General features: G+C 43.5%; 1 protein-coding gene across 1 annotated transcript in view; it reads left to right on the plus strand.

The window, feature by feature from the left end:
* The first annotated feature begins 639 nt into the window (after positions 1-639).
* LOC135211329 (gastrula zinc finger protein XlCGF26.1-like) overlaps positions 640-21,427 on the plus strand; it is a 31,135-nt gene continuing 10,347 nt past the window's right edge. The window contains exon 1 of the mRNA XM_064244645.1: positions 640-750. The gene's annotated coding sequence lies outside the window, so the exon portion shown is untranslated. The remainder of the gene's footprint in view (positions 751-21,427) is intronic.

Consider the following 21,427-nt stretch of genomic DNA (forward strand, 5'->3'; position numbering starts at 1 on the left):
TAAATTTTTAAATATACTTAAAAATTATACTTATCTGGCAGTTATATTCAATTAGAAACCCACCCACCTCCCCTCAAGAGACTAGAGGGCGAGAAAATCTGAGGTTTCCAGGTAACTATCTAGAGGGCGTACAGGTAACGATCACCTGACCGACGGTCGGCGATTGCTGCGAGTTTCGATAAGTCTGTCGTGACGTCATGACGTCAGAGAATATAGCTATGTATATAACTGCCAGGTAAGTATATTTAAAAATTTATCTTAAAATAAAAATATCATTTTTTGGTTTTGTAGTACATTGTAACTAAACCTAGAATGCTACTTATATATCTACGAGTACATTGCAGAATTATTGTATGTACTTTCTTTTTTAAGTGGTGTATATGTGAACATTTGCAAATAAAGCTTTATACTAGTTCTGCAATATATTTTTATTTTGTTATGTTTATGTGAAAGGAACAAATTTTAAAATGACATATTTTTAGTTTATATTAATGTGGGAGTACCCAGAAACATTAGATTTTTTCACACATGTTTTGCTCTGCATTATTCTAACATACGCGTTAAGTCTGCAAGTGCTTAGTGTACAGTCTCATTGATACTGTATTGTGTATGGAAAACATCTATGTGCTGATGGAGATCACATTTCTTTTGCCACAGATAACGTGTTTTGTTGTGGATGATCTCTGATAATCTGCGAAGGAACGTGTTTTCTTTAGCATAGAGTTAATTTTCCTCAACAACATACTCTAGGTAAGTGATATAAAAGTGAAGTAATTGCAGTTAGAGAGAATGTCCCTAAATTATGTGTAGTATTTGATATAAGCTTTGTTGAATCTTTGTCATTGTTCAGAATCCAGTCAGTTTTTCATGATGCACTGACTTAAATTTTTGGCAGTTTTCACCTTGTTACAGAGACACTGTTTTAAATGTCAACATACCAAAAAGTACAAATAATATGATTAGAAATGACACCAGAGTGAGAATAATATTTTGATTAGTAATTTATCAAGCAATGTGTGAAGTATAATATTGCTTTTCACAGATGTAGCTCTTGGGTAGATGGGGCCTGCCAAGGCTTAATAACTGATAGAGTTAAATGGGGCCAGGGTCTGCTGAAACCTACTAACGTTTCCAGAGGCCGTGTAATAGTGTTTTTTTTTAATAACTCCTAAAATAACTGATGGATTTCCATGATATCAAAGCAGGGAGCGCTTCATACAATGGCTTAATTTTGGGAAATACTGTGCATTGCCAATTACGTTTCATTAACTTTTTTACTTAAGAAAATGAGGCTAAAGCCAGTCTTAGCCACCCACACATTCGCAAAAGTGATGACGTCCCTCAGTGACGTTGGTATAACGTTTCTTCCCCTGTACCTCCCGTCCCCCGAATTGTTAAACGCCTGTTTAACTCCATAGATAATTGTCATATGACCTACCCCAAGCAATACAAAATTCTTGGTCAGTAAAAGTTCAGCATACCTGGTAATGTGATTCGTGACTTGAGACTTTACCTAAACACAAGACCAACTTTTTATATCTTACCCACTCACTTACATTGAAGATCAAGAATGAGACTTATGACAGGAGACGAAAGAAGCCATGCTAACCCTACACTTCGCACTTCAAGCGAGTGTTGGTAAAGCAATAGAAATATAGTTTTCTTTAGGTTAAGCCGTAGGACTCATTCTTCCATACAACACAGGTTACTCGATACATCAATTGCCAGGAAGAAAATGACAGAGAGCATTGTTTGATATAATTTATTATATCAATTTCACCAAAGAGAGTAGCTTGAATTCCTTAGAAGGTAGACTTCTAAAAGATGTTTCATATAAGGGCATTGACATCAGCCATTTGATAAATTTTAAATTGGAATCATATATATATATATATATATATATATATATATAATATATATATATATATATATATATATATATATGCGTGTGTGTGTTCATACATACATAAGATTTATTATATTTCAACCTATATGTTTTTATATATTTATTTACGATATAGTACCAGAACCTATTTTTGTTTACTTAAGGTGTGTGACAAATATCATTGCGACTTTGCCACTGGAATTATACCAGACTTCAATTAATGAACCAATCAACCTTACTTTGAGAAATCCATTGACATTGTCTACATGCCAAGCTGATATACTCGTATCAAAGTATTCATTAGCTTTGCTCTTTTTCAAAATAATGTTATCAACCAATTGCTGGAAAGCATAGATATATGAGGGATGAAAAAAAAACAAGAAATGGACACTTATACATTTTAGTCATCATCACTCTCAAGGAAAAGATTGTTTTCCTCGTCACTATCAATGTTGATGATGACCGGATCTATACTGTCTTGAATATTATCTGAAAGCCAGTAATCATCTTCAAATATCTTGATCTCCTGACAGTGCCAGCCCACGTCTCCCCTGTTACAGCAAGCCTGGCCTCTTCAAGCCTGGCAAAGAGATCAGCACGGGTAAACCGCTGCAACGAGGAGCGTACCTGTCGTTTCATACAGCCCCACACCTGCTCGATGGCGTTGAGAGCTCAGGATGGGCAGGGGCCAAGCGAACCCACTTCATGGCCCATTCACGGATTATATTATCCAACAATGTAAACTGGTTTCGGCCGGTTGCCCCTGCATATCTTTAGAAGCTCAGGGCGTGTTTGCGTGAGCTGGATACTGTATTTTTCGAGACCTGAGCCAGTTAACCAAATCCTCCTTTTTTGTATGCTGTTGTTGGGCATCGCTATCTCCTGTCAATTGGCTATGGTATGGGGCGTTGTCTAGTACCAGCACCGAAGGATCCTCAAGCGACGGCAGGAGCTGTGATGTTAGCCACCGAATAAATAACTCTGAATTCATTTCTCCACCCTGGTAGTCGTCGCCGGTTTTATTATTTGCAGGGAAGCATAAAATGAATTTTCAACAAAACCTTTAGCTGTACCACCTGCTACCACCACAAACCTCTCTCCTTCTCCTGGTGGCACCTGCCGGCTGTAGGTGGCACTGGTGACAGATTGAGAGGTGTCCACCCACTCCTTTGCTATGTTGCATTCTCGTCGTAAACCACGTCTCATCGACATACACTACTTCTCTTCCTTCATCACGATGTTGCTGGAGGGATCGTAGAGCATCAACTCGGCGGCAAACGACGTCCAAAGTTTCTTTCCTTAGGTACATTTTCCGCTGGGATGTTTATTGTACTGGAAACCCATGTTATGGAGGATTCGCCATACTGCCTTCTCAGATGTTTCTTCTGGAATGATATTTAGCATTTTAAGTTTTTCTTCCGCTAAAGTGGCAATAGTGAAAAATTGCTTAGCAGCAAACATGCTGTGCACATGTCTCCTAATGGAACCAACGGTGAAGTTGTCAAAGACCAGAGGCGACGTATTTGATGATGCAGGTGGTGTTTCAGGTGGATGAGGATTCTTTCCACGGCTCACCAACACTCGGACAGCGTTCAGAGTCATCCCCATAGCATCAGCAACTCGTTCACATGGCCTGTAGGAAAAAAAATAAATACATTTAAATAAACTATATATATATATATATATATATATATATATATATATATATATATAGATATATATGTGTGTGTGTATATATATATATATATATATATATATATATATATATATATATATATGGCTAGCAGTATATTGCAATATATCATGTACTTATTAAAGTCATACTTTTCTTACCGATTTATACTAATTTTCAGGCGGTTTCTTTCTTTCTCTCTGTTGTAAATGGTGAAGAGCTTCAGCGCAATTGTAGTTTTGCAATGGCGAGGACAAAGCAACATATTTGCCATGACTAAAGTCGAATCTATATGAAATAGTTCAGAGCTACTACTACAACTGCTGCCGATGATTACCTTGGGTGTATTAAAAGGGGCTCTGAGGTAGGAGTCGAAGTCGGTGAAATTATTTCTGAATCCTGCTCCAGTCTTGCCCCAATAAAACATCATTCCAAATATAAAAACTCTCCATCAAGGAAAAAAAATGTTTTTCTATTTCTACCTAATGTTTTTTAATTTTATTTTATTTGTTTTATTTTTTTTTTTTTTTTTTTTAGTTGCAAATCTAAAATTTGTAGGAGTCCGAGTAGAATATCTCTCAGTGCGATTCCACACCCCTGTTTTAAACCACTTCTATTATGTTCGATAGTTTGTGTTAACCATCTAATCATTATCTACCACCATAAAACATTTTATTGCTCTTCCGGCTCATTTTATATGTGCAGCACACAGTCTTTCCTAACAGGGATTTACTCGGTAGCCTAATAACAATGGGAATGAAGGAAAGAAGGCAAGAAGGAAGGGAGGGGGGGGGGGGGGGAAGTACTAGGATAGCCATAGGTGTAAACACCAAGGAGGGTTGGGGGAACCTCTGCGTCACAGTTACGTGATTAAGTACCACTTCTTCGAAACGCTCTGAAGGAGGGGAAGAAGTTCTCTTTTTCTAAGAGTAAACGGCTAATTAAGCACATCTGTTCAATTCCATTGTACCACCAAAAATTAGGCCAATGTTTGAATCATTCATTGCTGTAGTTTCATGGAAATTCATGAGCCGGTTTGTTAGATATTTGGGAAAAACACTATTACACAGCCTCTAGAAACGATAGTAGTCTTCTGCATCTGAAATCTTGCATAAAAATTTATATCTAGAGAGTCCTTATTTTGTCCCTGTCATAAAGTTTCTAGGTGTTGGTCTTGGTGCCAGCAACTAATGAGTAGCAAATCAAAACGTTGAGCAAATTGATAAGCCATAAGGTGTTTTATTGTGTCACTTGATTTCTCGGTAAATTAGGTGCTAGTGGAGGCCTTCATTTAGATTTTAAGTGTTCATTTATGGTTTTTTTCTACGATATAGAAGAGCCTTCTTGCTAGTCCCTCTTCTGCTTTGTCCACTTATGCTATTTATAGTCAGCTGCTTCTCGTCTCTTGTCCACACCATGAAGATTTTTTAGATTAAAGTCTTTTTTCCACTTACTGAACAGCACGTATCTCCTTCACCACTTCATCCTTGAATTGATCCTCTCATGCAACTGCCATGAATCTTAGGTTCTCAGACCTTTACAAAATAGCCTCCATTTTCTTTGAAAGATTCTTGTCTCCAGTGCAGAAAAGAGACCTCAAGAAGGATCTTTCCCACCGTTATCCCTACATTAAGGGGTCAGTTGCCTGATGCGCCTTCTCCACTGCCTCTTATTAAAGACATCATCCTCCACCAAACCTCTTCCCTCCGTATCTTCCTTGTCTCCCTCTCGATATTCTTCTTTCAACAGGGTCTTCACAAGCCCTCTTCATTCCCTCCCCATCTTCAACACATGCCTGTACTATCTCAACCGTGTCTCTCTTATCACCTCTGTCATCTTTAGTAAGCCTGCCCTTTTTCTTATTTCATAATTTTCCAAAATCTCAACCAGTGATATTCCCATAATACACCTCAGCATTCTCATCTCTTGTTGTCTCAAGCTTTACTTCCTGTTTTCTTAGAGCCCATGTTTCTGATCCATGCATTAACACTTGTCTTATCACTGTGTTATAGATCTCGACTTTTAGCTTGATTGGAATTTTCTTATCACATGCTACTCCAGCTACGTCTCTCCACTTCCCCACTTAGCTTTTATCCTAGTGTCAATTTTGGCCTCATATCCTCCCTCTTGGCTTGAAGTAGATCCTAAGTTTGTTTCCCTCTTGGCTTGAAGTAGATTCTAAGTTTGTTCCTACACATAATACAAACCCTGGGTCCTTTATATAAGGAATTACTTTCAGCGAAGGCTGGAAATCAGTCGCAACTGCTTGTTCGCTAGTCAGGAGTCCTGCCTGACCAGACGTAAACATTCTACTTTGCTTTCGGCCGCCGTTGTGTGCAGACATGCTCTCTGCTCTCTGTCGTCGAGAATTGTGAGACCTTTCTTTGTTGTGTTTTTATGAATGATTGTGTCATTGTTACATTTTGGTGAAAGTTTAACTTGTTTATGACCTCCCTGATCATACCAAAGGAAGGGAAGGCGTAGAAATCCAAACTGGTCCAGTCTTGCGACATTGCATCCGTCCTCCAGGCGAGAGGGTCCAGGATTGGAGAACAGAATCTTGGGAGTCTGTGGTTTTTTGAAGTCGCAAAGAGGTCTATGGAATGTCGGCCCTACAGCCTCCAAAGGTCCTTGCACACCAGTTGATCCAAAGTCCACTCCATTGAACGTTAATGTGAAGGTGCTTGTCGTGTCGATTCCACACACCTGCAGTCAGCAACTCCTCCAGTTGTGCGCCCCAACCCTCATTCGATGCAACCAAGAACAGAAGCATGTCCGGAGGGGAAGTGTGCAATTCCACTCCTATTAAGAGGTTCCTGTCATCCAGACGCCAGGCTAAATCCTTCCTCACTTCCTCCATTAGAAGAATGAAGAAGGATTGAGGATCCCGAGCCTGTGACCAACACTCCTTTAGTCTCCATTGCAGAGACCGCAGGTGAAGACTCTTGTGAGGGACTATCTCTAGTGACGACAGGTGACCAGTCACGACCTCCCAAAGCCAAGTTGGCTGTTCCTGTCAAGACAGAAACAGTTCAGCTACCTTCCTGAACTTGCTGATCCTTGAGTCTGCGGGGAAGACTCGTGCTGCTACTATGTCTGTCAGCATACCCAGATACTTTATCCTCTGCTTGGGAATGAGATCCGACTATTTGAAGTTCATCACAATCCCTAGATCGTGACAAAAATCGAGATGTCGATCCTTGTCTTGTAGCAACTGCGAGAGTGAGCTTGCCAGGACTAGCCAGTCGTCAAGCTACCTCAAGAGATGTATTCCGACCGAGTGGGCCCAAGTTGACACCAAGGTGAACACACGTGAATTCCTGAGGGGCGGTCGAAAGTACGAAACAAAATGGCCTTAATTGGAACACTGTCCCCTCGAGGATAAAGCGAAGGTACTTCATGGAGGACTGATGGATGGGTATCTGAAAATACGCTTCCCTCAGGTCCACCTAAAACATGAAGTTGTTTTTCCTGATAGAGGAGAGCAAGGAACGTGCTGTCTCCATCTTGGACTGAGTCTGGCATACAAATCGGTTCAGGGGAGAGAGATCTATCACCTTTCTCCAGCCGCCCCGTAGCCTTCTCCACCAGGAAAAGTTGGCTGTAAAACCCTGGTGACGGATCTCGAACAACTTCCACAGCTCTCTTGCTCGGTATTGATAGCACTTCTTCTTTGAGTGTCCAATCTTTGGCAGAACCAGGGATGTACCACTGAAGTTGGATCAGATGGTCAGTGAAGAGTGGTCTCGACTTGAAGGGAAGATGATATCCCTCCCAAAGAACATCTACAACCCAGGTCTCGGCTCCGTAGTGCTGCCATGTTGCCCAATAGCTCACCAGACACCCCCACCGATGGCAGCAGCTTGGGGAAACGCCATCCCTAGCATTTCCCCTTCTTCCTCTTTTGCTTACTTCCCTTCAGGCGAGAGAAGGGGGGCTGAGAGGGGGGCCTGATGATCTCCTTTTGGAGTGAAGGAGGAAGCTTGGGTTTTTCCTTGGGCCCCTCTAGAAGGAGGAGTCTTCTTGGGGGCGGAGGAAGAGCTAGCCTGGCTCTGAGTCTAGCCAGCCACAGTTGCACGAGATGGCCGGGATGTCTTGGCAACTTCCTGGTGGACATGACAATTGCGGTCTTCAGTTCTATGCTTGTCTACTGCAGCATCCACCATCTCTCTAGGAAAGAGAGAGAGGAGGAAGCCAACAACTGTCCATTCCTAGGACCCAATGATGACTCTGGGCCCACTGACCTTGTTATATGATTTAGGACAGCATCCCTCCTAAGAACAAGGTTGGCCCACAGGTTTGCAGTCTGGTGGGCCAGGTAGGAAATAGCCCTACTGCCAGACTGACAAAGTCTCCCGAAAGCTGAGTTTTCTCCGGGAACTATTGGTCCCGAAGAAGCAGCAACTTTGGATACTGTGAGGGAGCACAGATCCAGCCAGGAGACGGCCCGAAAAACTGCAATAGCAGTAGCCTCCGAAGGTGTGTTGGGCCAGGTGAACAATCTTGTCTCACGGCAAAGGAGTTCACTTAGAGCCAACAGATCAGACAAGCTGCTTCCCCCTCTTCTACCTCGACAGAGGCGATTCTACTTGCCCTCGGAGAACCCTTTGCTGACCAAACAAGTTGACCCAGAGCTAGTACGGCTAACTCCTGTCTTGCCTCTGCAGCATCTTCTGTCGGAGAACAGTGCTCAGGGGACTTGAAGAAACTAATGCTTTTGACTGATGAGTTGGGAATTTTTATCATTATCCAAAAATCACAGCTTGCTCCGGTGCAGACGATTCTGTATTTGGGCATGATTCTGGACTCTCAGATTTTTCGGGCTTTTCTCTCGCCCAAGCGAGAATTCCTAGATCTGAAGTCCTGCTCAGCTCTTCAATGAATAAACCTGCTGGGAACCCTTGCTTCAGTGGAGCCCTTTATCAGTTTCGGCAGGTTACACATGCCTCCACTTCAGTTTTACTTGAAGGTTCTATGGTCCAAAAAGACGCAGCAGGACCCTTTCGTCTTCCCTGTTTCTGAGGAGATAAAAACAGACCTTCAGTGTTGGTTGTCTGTGGACAGACTACAAGAAGGTAAGTGGCTCTGACCGCAGAATCCAGAGCTGAAATTTTATTTGGACGAATCAGATCTCGTATGGGGAGCCTTCTTGGAATCTCAACAGGTGGTGGGGTTTTGGTCAGAGGACCAGAAAGCCCTCCACATCAACGTGAAGTTGTTGACGATATTTCTTGGACTTAAACACTTTCCTTGCCAAGTGTCCAGGAAGATAAAAGCAGTGTTTGCAGACAACACAACAGCCTTGTCCTACATCCACAAAGAAGGGGGCACTCACTCCTTCTCTCTTTACCAGACATCGAGGAATCTTCTGCTATGGACAGAACAACAAGTGACATTCTTCGCTTGCTTTGTTCAAGGCAGACTAAATGTCTTAGCGGACGAACTAAGCAGACAAAACCAGGTTCTTCCAAAGAGTGGACCTTAGATCCTCTAGTCTGCAAGGAACTTTGGAGGCTTGGGGACAACTGACATTAGATATGTTTACTACAGCAAAGAACCATCGTCTTCCAATCTTCTGTTCACCAGTCCCTGACCCTCTGTCATGGGCAAAAGATGCCATGCTTCTCGACTGAACAGGATTAGACCTATATGTCTTCCCTCCGTTTGCCATGATTCAGGAGGTAATAAAAAAATTTTTCAACTCATCAGAATGTCTCCATGATCCTAGGAGCCCCATTTTGGCCAAGGAAGGAATGGTTTCCTGACCTTTTTCATCTGTTAGTGTACTTCCCAAGACTTCTCCCTCAGAAGAAGTCTCTGCTCGAACAGCCTCACCTGTTCAGGTTCCATCAAGGATTATCCGCTCTGTCCCTGACAGAATTTCGACTGTCAGACGACTGGTCAAAGCGAAAGGCTTTTCAGTGCAAGTTGCAGAGGCCATTGCTAGATGTTGTCTTTCTTCTACTAGCAGGCTCTACCATGAAGGGGTAAAGGTAGGTTGATGTTGAACTGTTTTCAAGCACAGAGGTGTAGATGTTGGTCTCAACCAGGACCTCAGCAATCTTATTAGATCTCTGGACACTTCCATTTTGGAGAATACTAAATCAGTTTCATGGAATCTAGATGTAGTACTGAAGTGGATTTCTCGTGACTCCTTTGAACCCCTCCGTTCAGTATCACCTAAGAATCTCATGAAAAAGACCCTCTTCCTTGTAGCTCTGACTACGGCCAAAAAGGTCAGTGAATATCAGGCTATAGACAATAGAGTGGGGTTTTCCCAAGGAGATGCTGTCTGTTCTCTTTCCTTGGGATTTCTCACCAAAAATCAGGATGTGGGCAAACCCTGGTCATGTTCCTTTACTGTTAAGAACCTGATGGACATCATCGGACCAGAGAAGGAAGAGTGACTTCTATGCCCAGTAAGGGCTTTAAGCTACTATTTACAGAGAGCAGAGAAAATTAGAGGTCCTGCAAATAATCTTTGGTTTTCTGTGAAGTCTCTGTCTCGCCTGATGTCAAAGAACGCCATTTCCTTTTTCTTGAGGAGTTTGAAATTCGAAGCATTCTCTGCACCAGGAAGATGTATTGCCTTCCATTAATGCTAAGGCATATGAAGTGAGGGTGGTTGCATCTTCTCTCACCTTTAGACATAATATGTATTTAGAATCTATTATGTTCTCTACATTCTGGAAATGTATGTCAGTGTTTTCTGTACATTATCTAAAAGATATTGAAATGGTTTTCAAGAATTGTTCCACGTTGGGCCCGTTGTCGGTGGTTGGCACGGTGTTGGGGGAGGAAGCAAAGGGGGCATACTGTCCTTCTACTTTCTGCTGTTATTACTTTTTTGTGTTGAGTTTTGGAAAGCCTGTGGTTACTGGTTACCCAGAGTACGAGGTTTGGGAAGCCTGGGGGTACTAGTTACCTGGAGTACGAGTTTTTGGAAGCTTAGGGGGTACTAGTTACCAGGAGTACCCACCAGTCATTATGGTAGGGTATTACTGGTTGGTTTTTATAGTGTAGGTGATAGTTATTGTTTTTATCTATTCTAAGCCCAGGGCAAGTGCATCAGTTTGTAACTTTCAACAGTCATCCGGAGAACTTCCATGTCTGCAGTCTTTATTCCCGCTAAAGTAATGGGCGATCATTGATCAAAACTGTCATGCCTTCTGCAGGTTAAGAGAGCACCGACCTGAGGCAGTATTCATTTGCAGCACTTTCTTACCAGGTAAGGTACAATGAGTATTTTGAAAATACTTGAAGACTTTCTATATTGAGTCATTACTTAACTTTATTGTCTTTAATATAGACATGCCCATGATTCCCACCTGCATAAACGTGGAATCAGCTACAGGTAATTACTTGGTAAGTTACATGTGTAAAAATGACAGTTTTATAATGAAATTAGATTTTACACATACCAAATAATTGCTTGATTATAACCCTTCCCTCTTCCCCACAGATGGACATGGCAGACCAAGCAAATTGGTTCTCTCTGCAGTTTTGTACCCATTGGTCCTAAAACTGGGCGGGTTCTAGCCACCTACTACATTAGCGATGGTGGCGCCGCCACAAAATTTGGAATATTTTGTCTGCTGGGATAGGAAGCTTTCAGCTACAGGTAATTACATGAAAAGTATGTGTCAAATCTAATTTTATTATAAAATTGTCATTTTTGAGAAGGATGATCTCACACCCAAGCAAAGGGTAAAGTATCTGGTATCTAGCCTTGCTGATAGTTATGGCATTAGCAAGAGTCTGCCCCTCAGACTCACATAGCAAGATCAGAGAGGCAGTGCAGTTATTCCTGTCTCAATAGGAAGAACCACCTCAGCAGTGCCAAGTCATTCTGGGTCACCTGTCATCCTTGGAGAAGCTGGCCCCTCGTGAGTAGCTTCACCTTCGTTCTGTTCAGTGGAGAATGAAGGAGTTTTGGTCACGCGTAAGGGAGTCCTCATTCTTCCAGATGCCTTTCTCAGAGGAAGCAAGGAAGGACTTATCCTGGTGGTTCCAATCCCGAGATGCTTCTGTTTGTCGATACATGGAGAGTTGCTGGTTTCAGGTGTGTGGAACCAGGACTTTAGACAGATCCACATCTGGATCTCAAGGGGGCATTTTTGGCTCTACAAGAGGTTCAGGATCTGGTGATTGGGGGCACTTCATGGTGTTTACATCAACAATACAGCAATACCTCAATCTTATGCTATTCGAGTTGTGCAAATTCACAATAGCGCAAACTTTTCATTGGAACGTAACTATTTATTATTCAGTAGTATTTCAAAGACGTGCAAAAGCTAATGCAACATTTTCAAACTCTTGAAAAAACCTGCAAAAGTGTTTGTTTAATTCTATATGTGATTTATAAGTTTTCAGGCTTTTATGTTTTAATTAAATTACATTGAATAATGAAAATAATAATTCTCTCTCTCTCTCTCTCTCTCTATCTCGTCTCTCTCTTCTCGTCTCTCTCTCTCTCACCTCCTCTCTCTCTCATCTCTCGTCTTTTCTTCTCTCTCTCTCTCTCTGTTGTATGTCTGTAATCTTCATACTCTCCTATAGTTTAACCAACCATTTACTTTTTTTCAAGGGCAATGTATTAAGCTAACTTTTAAATGAAATTACAGTAACTAATTTTATTCAAAAGTTAGCTTAATAATTATGGAGCATGATTAAGGTCATATTTAGTGTTTAAACTCTATAAGTAAGCATTTATGAGCATTTTTTAGAGACCGTGCCTAACTTACGGGAAAATCCTCTTGCGCAAGGTGGTCTACAACCTAACTTCGTTTAAGTTTGGGGTATTACTGTACAACTGCACAGTATTAGCATAGGTCAACAAATAGAGGAATTGGTTTCCCTTCAGCTCCACATGGCGATACAGGTTCATGAGTGGGCGTTAGTACGATCAGTAGAGCTGTCTGCCAGGTAAATTCCAGGGAACTGGAACATAGTGGTAGACAAGCTCAGTCACCAGGTTCAGGAGACAGGGACAAAGTGGTCCCTACAACCAAGACATTACAGAAGGGTTGTTCAGTATCTCAGGGCTTACTAGACATAGACCTCTTTGCAACCTTGCACAACAGAAAGCTCCTGACATTCTGTTCTGTTGTGCCAGACCGATGGGCAGTAATAGAAGACACTTTCCAACACCCATGAAACAATCTCTAAGGCCTATGTTTTTCCTCCATTTTGTCTGATTCATTGGGTGATCAGCAGGGTCATGATCACCCCAAATCACAGATGACCTGGTCGCTCCCAAGTCGCCACATGCTGAGTGGTATCCAGACCTGCTAGCTCTACTTCCCTAGGTACCAGCCAAGAGAAATTCCCCCCTTGGTACAACCTGCTGTGCCAACTGCTCACAGAGAGGTATCACCAGATTGTGAAAGGACTGTCACTTCATGCCTGGAGACTATCCAGTGTCTCTTGCAAGCGTGAGGTTTTTTCAGCCACTTTGCACTAGGGGAAATGGGTCATCTTCTGTGATTGGTGTCATTGATGGGGTATCTCTCTGGTCGGAGCTCCTCTTCAGCAGGTAGCAGACTTTCATGTCTTTCCTCACTGAAAGAAGTTTCTCTCCATCTCAGCTATCAGGAGCTGCAGAGCTGCCCTTAGAGTAGTCCTTTGCTTGAAGAGTGTCGGTCTCTCTTCCCTGTGGGAGATATCCATGCTGTTGAGAATCCCCCAAGTGGGATGTGACTCTTGGCTTACGGAGCCTGACTTGTGCACCCTAGCCTTTACAAGAGTCATCAAACAGGGATCTGTTCTTCAAGACTGTGTTCTTGCTTGCCCTGGCATCAATAAAGAGAGTTGGCAAACTTCATGGACTTTCCTTCGATGTTAAACACTTGAGGGGATGAGGATCTGTCATGCTCGAGTTTGTCTCAGAATTCATAACAAAGACTCAGAATCCATCAGTTCCTGACACAAAATTCAAGTATTTTTCCATCCCCTCCCTAGAGGACTTTGCCGGTAGTGATCAAGACGATATGCTACTGTGTCCAGTTCAAGTGCTGCGGTGCTATCTTAATAGGCCTCAACATCTCCGGTCCGAGTGTCAATGACTCTTCATTAGTACTGGCTCAACCAAGAAAAAAAAAGTGCCCAAGAACATGATTTCTTTCTGGCTTCATGAGACAATCAAACGAGAGTACTCTACTTCTGTGGAGGGGTTAGATAAGAGTTCACGAAGTTAGGGTCATTGATCCGTCCCTCGCATTCTGGAAGGATTTGTTGGTTCCTTAGGCACTAAGGGTGAGAGTGTGTTCTTGAAAAACTACATTCACAACCTTCTACGTTCAGGTCCATGTGTAAGGGTGACCTCGTATCTATTGCATAACGAGGCACCAAGTTGTTCTTTCGATCTGCATCGCAGATGTCTGTTGGTAAACACCACTCCTTCTTAGCTAAGTCTCATTGACTGTGATGATATTTTCTAAGTCTCGTTCAATAGCTTCTTTCTGGTATGGAGGTGAAGACGTTGAAACTCGTAGTATAAAATATAAGTTATATTTAACTAGCTACATCACTGGATAGATGCAGGAAGGTTTGATAGGTCTTCAAGCTAAGAGGAGAAGGTGAAGTATGAGATACAGTTCTGTTTACAAAATCATAGGAGAGCAAACACTGGCTCGATATGCATACATACAAACTGACATATGAAACTAGGTTGGTCACGTAGACCACAGCCTTGTGAGAACATCAACATGTTTTCTCAGAGGAGGCATTGTTGACGTTACATTTAGCAATGTTAATGATGACTCCAGGTGTCCATACACCAGGACGCTTATTCAAAGCTCCGTCAACGCTTCGTCAAACTTCTGCATGACCCCTTGGTCTCTGGCCTATTTCTCATCTTGTACATTACAGTATAGAATGTGAAAATACATTCTTTATTATATGTAAACCACCGCTACCACCATTGTAGGGGTGACCTCGTATCTATTTCATAATGAGAAACCCAGTTGTTCTTTCGATCTGCATCGCAGATGTCTGTTGGTAATCACCACTCCTTAGCTTAGTCTTATTGACTGTGATGATATTTTCTAAGTCTTGTTCAATAGCTTCTTTCTGGTATGGAGGTGCTGTGGTGGCTGCTCAACAAGTTGTGTAGCTCACCTGGCACCCCTAGAGGGACTAGTAGCATCTTGCTTCAGGTGTTCGGTTACAAAGAAAGAGTGTTAGTCAGTGACTGGCCTCCTCCCTTTTTCGTTTTATACCCTTCCTCAACTGTAGAGCAGAGGGAAGGTTGGCGAACCATTACTTGCTGGATGGGCGTGCGATGCAGGTGAGCTACATAACTGAGTACTGTACCCTGTCTATAATCTAAAAGTTTGTAGATTAATAGATGCAAGTCCATCCCATCTCTCTAGCAGAGGGAGAGAGGGGCTAACGATAAAACAAAACTCATTGGTTTTATTAGCCTTTTATTGTCTTTGACACTATGTGTTCATCCAGACCCTTTTTGAATCAAGGATGCTATACATGCCCATTCATTTGAAAGGGCCAGAAGTCTGGCCGCTGAACATCATCATAAGCTCAACAGGTTAGAGGCACAGGAGGGAAGGACTCCTTCCTCTGCTCTACATGACCAGGAAGGAGGCCCAGGTGAGTTGAGCTACTTGTCTGTTTGCTTGTTTGTATGGTGTTTTTACATTGCATGGAACCATTGGTTATTCAGCAATGGGACCAACGGCTTTACATGACTTCCGAACCACATCGAGAGTGAACTTCTATCACCAGATATACACATCTCTCACTCCTCAATGGAATGGCCGAGAATCGAACCTGCGACCACCGAGGTGAGAAGCAAACACCAAACCAACCACGCCACTGAGGTGCTTAGCTACTTGTCAGTCCAGAGAGTTACTCAAAATCCTTCCACCAAGAAGGAAAACTCCATATGTAAAGAACGAAGGTTTGTATTTGTTTACGAACAAATATTTTAAGTAATTTTTATTTTTCTGAACATACAAACCTGAAGGTGTTTACATAAATGGCCCACCTCACCTCAAGCCACCCCTCATTCTGTTACCCAAACTGAAAGGTTGAAGTGAACGCATAAGGATGTGGGTTGAACAGCCGTTTACCGAAATTACTTTAAAAATTTGTAGTTTTTCCACCTTTACAGGATTGAAAACCAAAAGGCTTTTTACTGTATTAATTTTATTTATGTACGTATATATACGTATAGAATTTGGTGTGCTGGAATTAAATGTTAATATATTGCCAAGTCACAAACCATGCATATGCAGATAGTACACTAATCAAGAAAGTGTTGTAATAAGGGATTTTGACAAAGGAAAAGTCTATTTCTGGGCAAGGGTTCGTGTCGCCCAGTAAAATAATCCCTTAAATTCATTATTTCTAGGTAAATGATACTAACATTACCAGAGAAAAATAAAAATAGGGGGATGTCAGAGTTACTGACTCGCTCACCCTAAATAAAAAGAGGGTGTCAGTATGGTGCTGGGGCGAGTGAGACCACTACCACGAACCTCTTGTCATTTAGAATTCTCCTTCATCAAAATCCCCCTCCCTGAGAGGGAGCAACTACTACTACACATCCTCCCATGCCGACCGCAGCGCCTCTCGTGGCCATCCTTGGAGTTAGATGCCAATCTTGGGCGCATGGGTGGGAGAACAGGGTGGGATTTCACTGGGCGACACGAACCCTTGCCCAGAAATAGATTTTTCCTTCGTCAAAATCCCTTTTCTGGGCTTAGTTCGTGTCGCTTCGTGAAGTAGTACCAGAGAATTAGCACAAGATTGGAAAATAAAATAAGGTCTCAATAAAACGAAAGAAAATAAAATAAATGAATATAATCTAGTTGAAAAATTTACAAGTTATCATAACTAAGGTTAACTTAACCTAATATAATAAATGCCAGCTTAAAACATATAATTGGACTTAAAATTAGACTTTAACTTATGATAACTTAGAACTAGATTTTATGAAATAATATGTACAAATGAGACTCTCTAGCATAAAAATAAGAGAGGATAACTCACTACAGTTCTTAAGTGACATGTTTAAATATCTTAACATACATATGAGTGTGTCTCCCTAGCAAAAAAGTAAGGGAGAACGACACTAAATAGTCACAGTTAGTAATCAATATTTACAATTGTGAGTGTCCCTAGCAAAAAAATAAGGGGCACATCACTATAGCCTTTTTAGGCAGCTAAGGCTGAAGAACCCAATTGAACATGACGGTAAGGTTAGGTGAATTGTTAGTGAGGCAGGTAGAAAGGAGATCTGGATCTTCGACTACAACTGCTGAGCAGTGTCAGGAGAAACTATGTTTCCCGCTGCCACTGCCGGAAATTTAAGAGATTCCAAGGATTTTAAGTAGTGACGTTTAAAAACTGTCGGCGATTTCCAGCCTGTGTCCTTCTTCTAATTCATCGAAATTCATATGTTGGAAGTAATTAATAGAGGTGGCTACTGCCCTGATGTCATGGGCTTTAGGGAATGAATCAGGGTTAGCTTGTTTGATAAAATACAGGATTTGTTGCCTAATCCCTTTTATTGAAATAGTGCCACCTTTTTCCCTCATAAAGAGGGGGCCTGAGGATCTAGAAGATGTCCTGGACAGATAGGCTCGTAAGGTCGTCACCGGACAAAGAGAAGGGTCTTGTGGAAGAGGGAGGACCTTCCAAGGGGCCCATCTCATTAAGGGGTCCTCATTCTTTGGCAAAAAGCTACGATCTGGAGATAGTAGGACTTCTCCTGAGGGGAGGAATTCTACATGTCCAGGGGCTCTGGAAAGGGCTGACAGTTCTGATATTCTGGCTCCTGAAGCCAGGCTTAGTAAAAATAATGTTTTTCTTAATAACATTAGATAGTTACATGAATCGTTGTCAGTATCTGAAGCCAGTTTGAGAACGTCATTCAAGAACCATGAAACTGAACTAGGCCTTTCTGAAGGTCTGAGCCTAGCACAGGCCTTAGGAATAGACGTAAAGTAGGAGTCTGTTAAGTCTATCTTAAAGCCAAACTGGAAGATTTTCTTTAAAGCTTACTTATTAGTGGTAATAGTACTAGCTGCTAGACCTTTTTCAAACAGGGATCTGAAAAAGGATATAGCTAAATTAACTGTCATGGTTCGGGTGTTTGTTTCCTTCAGGAAATTTGCCAGTTTCTTAACAGCAGCATCGTACTGGCATAAAGTTGACTCCCTCTTATCCGATTCTAAGAAAAGGATATTCTGGGGATCAATATTTGCATCTCTCTTAGCCGCAAACTTCATGAAGTCCATAAAGTTAGGGTTTTGAGAATTCCTGAGGAAGCGAACACAGTCCTCATTTGTACTGACTGAGATAGTTTGGGATTGGGAATCCGTCGAGGTCGGAGACCCAATTCCAGGAGGAGAGGATACCAGTTGCTCTTGGGCCAATCCGGGGCTACTAGAGCTACTTGTCCCTTGAATGTCCTGAGTTTGCTCAGGACTTTCAATAGAAGATTCACTGGAGGAAAGATGTATATCTTCCTCCACTGATTCCAATCTATGGACATGGCGTCTATGGCATAAGCCAGAGGGTCCAGGTTGGGGGCCACATAGCAAGGGAGTTTGTGGTTCGCTTGAGATGCGAAAAGATCCACCTGGAGACCTGGGACCCTTTGGCATATCCACTGGAATGAGCGCTTGTCCAAGGACCACTCCGATTCTAGAGGAACTGATCAAGACAGGGCGTCTGCTATCACGTTCCTTACTCCCGCCAGATGAGTGGAGGATAGATGCCATTTGTACTTGGTTGCTAGAGAAAAAATGGCTATCATGACATGGTTCATGTGCTTTGACTTGGATCCTCCCCTGTTGATGCAGTGTACCACTACTGCGCTGTCCAAAACCAGCTTTATATGGGAATTCTTGGCTGGTAGAAGCCTCTTCAGAGTGAGGAAAACTGCCATGGCTTCCAATACGTTTATGTGAAGCCGGCGGAACTGAGGCGACCAAGTCCCTTGAACTTTCTTGAATTGGGAGTATCCTCCCCACCCGCTTAGAGAGGCGTCCGTATGGATAACCAACGCCGGAGGAGGGAACTGGAGAGGAACTGATTTGGACAGATTCTTGGACTCCGCCCAGGGGCGGAGACGTTTGCGAAGAATCAGCGGAATTACTGACAACTTGTCTCGAGATTTGACATTTGCTCTTGAGCGCCAAACTCAATTTATATCCTTCAATTTTGCTTTCAACAGAACGTCTGTGACTGACGCAAACTGGAGGGAACCTAGGATCCTTTCCTGGTTTCTCCTTGACGTCTGTTTGCATTTGAGGAATTGTCTTATTGACTTGGCTATTTCTTTCCTTTTGACCAATGGAATTGACAGAGTGTGGGAGTTCAGGTCCCACTGAATTCCGAGCCACTGAAAACGAGACTCCGGCGTTAGCCTGGATTTGGTCTTGTTTATTTGGAACCCCAGATGTTCCAGAAACTGAATTACTTTGTCTGTGGCTTTGAGGCATTCCTCGACGGTTGTTGCCCAAATGAGCCAATCGTCAAGGTACACTACTACCATTATCCCTTGTGATCTCAGTTGTTGGACCACTGATTCCGCTATTTTTGGGAACACCCTGGGGGCTACGTTCAGCCCGAAGGGCATCACTTTGAAAGAGAATGCCTGGTCTCCTAGCCTGAAGCCTAGATATGGGCGGAAGTGTCTCGCGACTGGGATATGATAGTATGCATCTGTAAGATCGATAGAGGTGGTGACCGCCCAACGGGGAAGTAAGGTCCGCACCTGCGAGATAGTCAGCATTTTGAACTTGTCGCAACGTATGAATAAGTTTAGACGGGACAAGAGTAAGATTATTCTTCGTTTTGTTGAGCCTTTCTTTGGCACGCTGAACAAGCGTCCTTGAAACTTCAAATGTTTGACTCTTGATACTACCCCTTTCTGAAGGAGCTCCTGTGCATACTCTGTCAATTCCTTTGTTGGTATTTGAAGGAATGTTTTGGATGGAGGAGGACCCTTGATCCAACTCCATCCCAGCCCTTTGGACACAATGCTTTGTGCCCAATTGCTGAATCCCCACCGGTGTCGGAAGAGGAACAGCCTCCCTCCTACCTGAGGGTTCTCACTGGGTTTGTGCAGGACGTGCTCCGCGCCCTCCACGGAAGTGTCTCCCCCTGTTGTGTGCCCTTCCGCCACCCCTCTGTCGAAATGTACCCCTAGCTCTGCTTCCTCTTCCAAACCTATTGATGGCTTGGAACGCCTGGCCTTCGAACACAGGATTGAAGGCTGGGGAAACAGCGTAGGAGGTTGAGGGCTGGTTCTGGGACGTCAACAGGAGGATGGGCTGGCTCTGGTTCTTGGAAGTTGACGGTTGCACGGATTGTGATACCGGGACTGCTTGGACGAACTGTTGTTGCTGTTGTGCCTGGAAGGTTGGGAACTTCCTAGAGGTCTTTAATTTCTTAGAACGAGAGGGGGTGCTTTCTGGCTTCCTTTTGCTAGAAAGTCCCCAGCAGACCCTAAGGCTCTGGTTGAGCCTGGTCGCTTCATGATGGACCTCGTTTACAGCAGACTCAGGGAAGATCGAAGACGAGAGCAGCTTGTTAGGCTCATGCCTTATGGTGGCTTCCTGCAGGACATGTTTCCTGCAGTTTCGTCTTGCTACTACGAAGTCGTACAGATCAGACTGTACGGTCTGCGTCTGAGCCTTAGCTAGAAGCTTAAACAGAGGCTCCGTACCATATGTCATGGCGGCAACCTGTGTCATTACTTAGGCATTAAGGGTCCTCCCTAACCTGATCCTTGCGTCGAACTCTGCTTGGATCAGGTTGTCCGGTAGTCTTGGGAGTCTCTCCCCGAACTGTTTGATAGCACAGTCCGGTTTGAGCTTCCCGACCGTAAAAGAAGCTGGAAGGTCAGTCCAGAGGTCCTCAGAAACTGGGAAGAGTGGGGATGTCGGGTCCGACTCTCTCAGTTGAGGGAGAGGCTCTTCTTTCATGGCGGCCTGGATAGTTACTTCTGCAATTTTTGTGGTGAAGGGGAGTGGTGCCTCCTCTTCCGCCACAAAGATTGTGAATGGGCTCTTGAATGCCTGAAGTTTGGTGTTGGTACAGTCCCATTCTTCAAGGCACCTCACCCATTCTCTCTGGGCTTGCTCCCGACTGTAAATTACAGTCTCTTTTGGGATCTTGTCCTCTCTGTTCAGAGCTGCCTCCGTCAATCTAGCATACCCCATAAAAAGTGGTTGAAGATTGGCGGGGTGGAACTCGAAGTCCTCGATGCGACGAGTTCCACAGTCCGGGATCGAGATCATTCCATCCTTGAAGGGTGCGAAGGCTGCTACCCTCCAAGGATTACTCATGGTGAATGGGGGAAGAGAGTCGTAGTCCGGCATTGAGGTTACTCCGGCGCCTGCCAGAGGAAGAACTGCTGGGGGATGTTCCCTCAGGCCTGCCAGCAAGTTTTCCTGGTTCGTCAGCCGATCCGAGATGTTCTGGATCGACTGACCGGATTGTGCAAACGAGGTGGAGATTTGGGCAAGCATTTGATCGAGCCTGTCATTCATCATGGCCCCCACCATGTTCCCCACCTGTTGCATCACCCCTGCTGTAAAGGAGTCAGGATCGAAGGGGCCAGAGTTACTGGTCGCAGCAGGGGTCTTCGGACGAGCTCCGGTGGACGTTGAAGGTACTGGCTCGGCGGGAGCGCGGACCTTCTCTTTAGAGGACTTGCCCCTAGACCCTTTAGAGTGCGAAGAAGAGGATGACTTCGCTTTCTCTGCTCTGGGATGGTGAGCCGGAGACTTATGAGATGATGAGGCCGAAGTCTTCTTAGAAGACGACCTCTCAAGGGTTTTTTGCTCGCGTTGTCCTTTCACTTTAGGAACAACCAAGGCAGAAGACGTCCTAGC

Source organism: Macrobrachium nipponense, chromosome 4 (genome assembly GCF_015104395.2).
Source record: "Macrobrachium nipponense isolate FS-2020 chromosome 4, ASM1510439v2, whole genome shotgun sequence".
Taxonomy (NCBI): Eukaryota; Metazoa; Arthropoda; class Malacostraca; order Decapoda; family Palaemonidae; genus Macrobrachium; species Macrobrachium nipponense.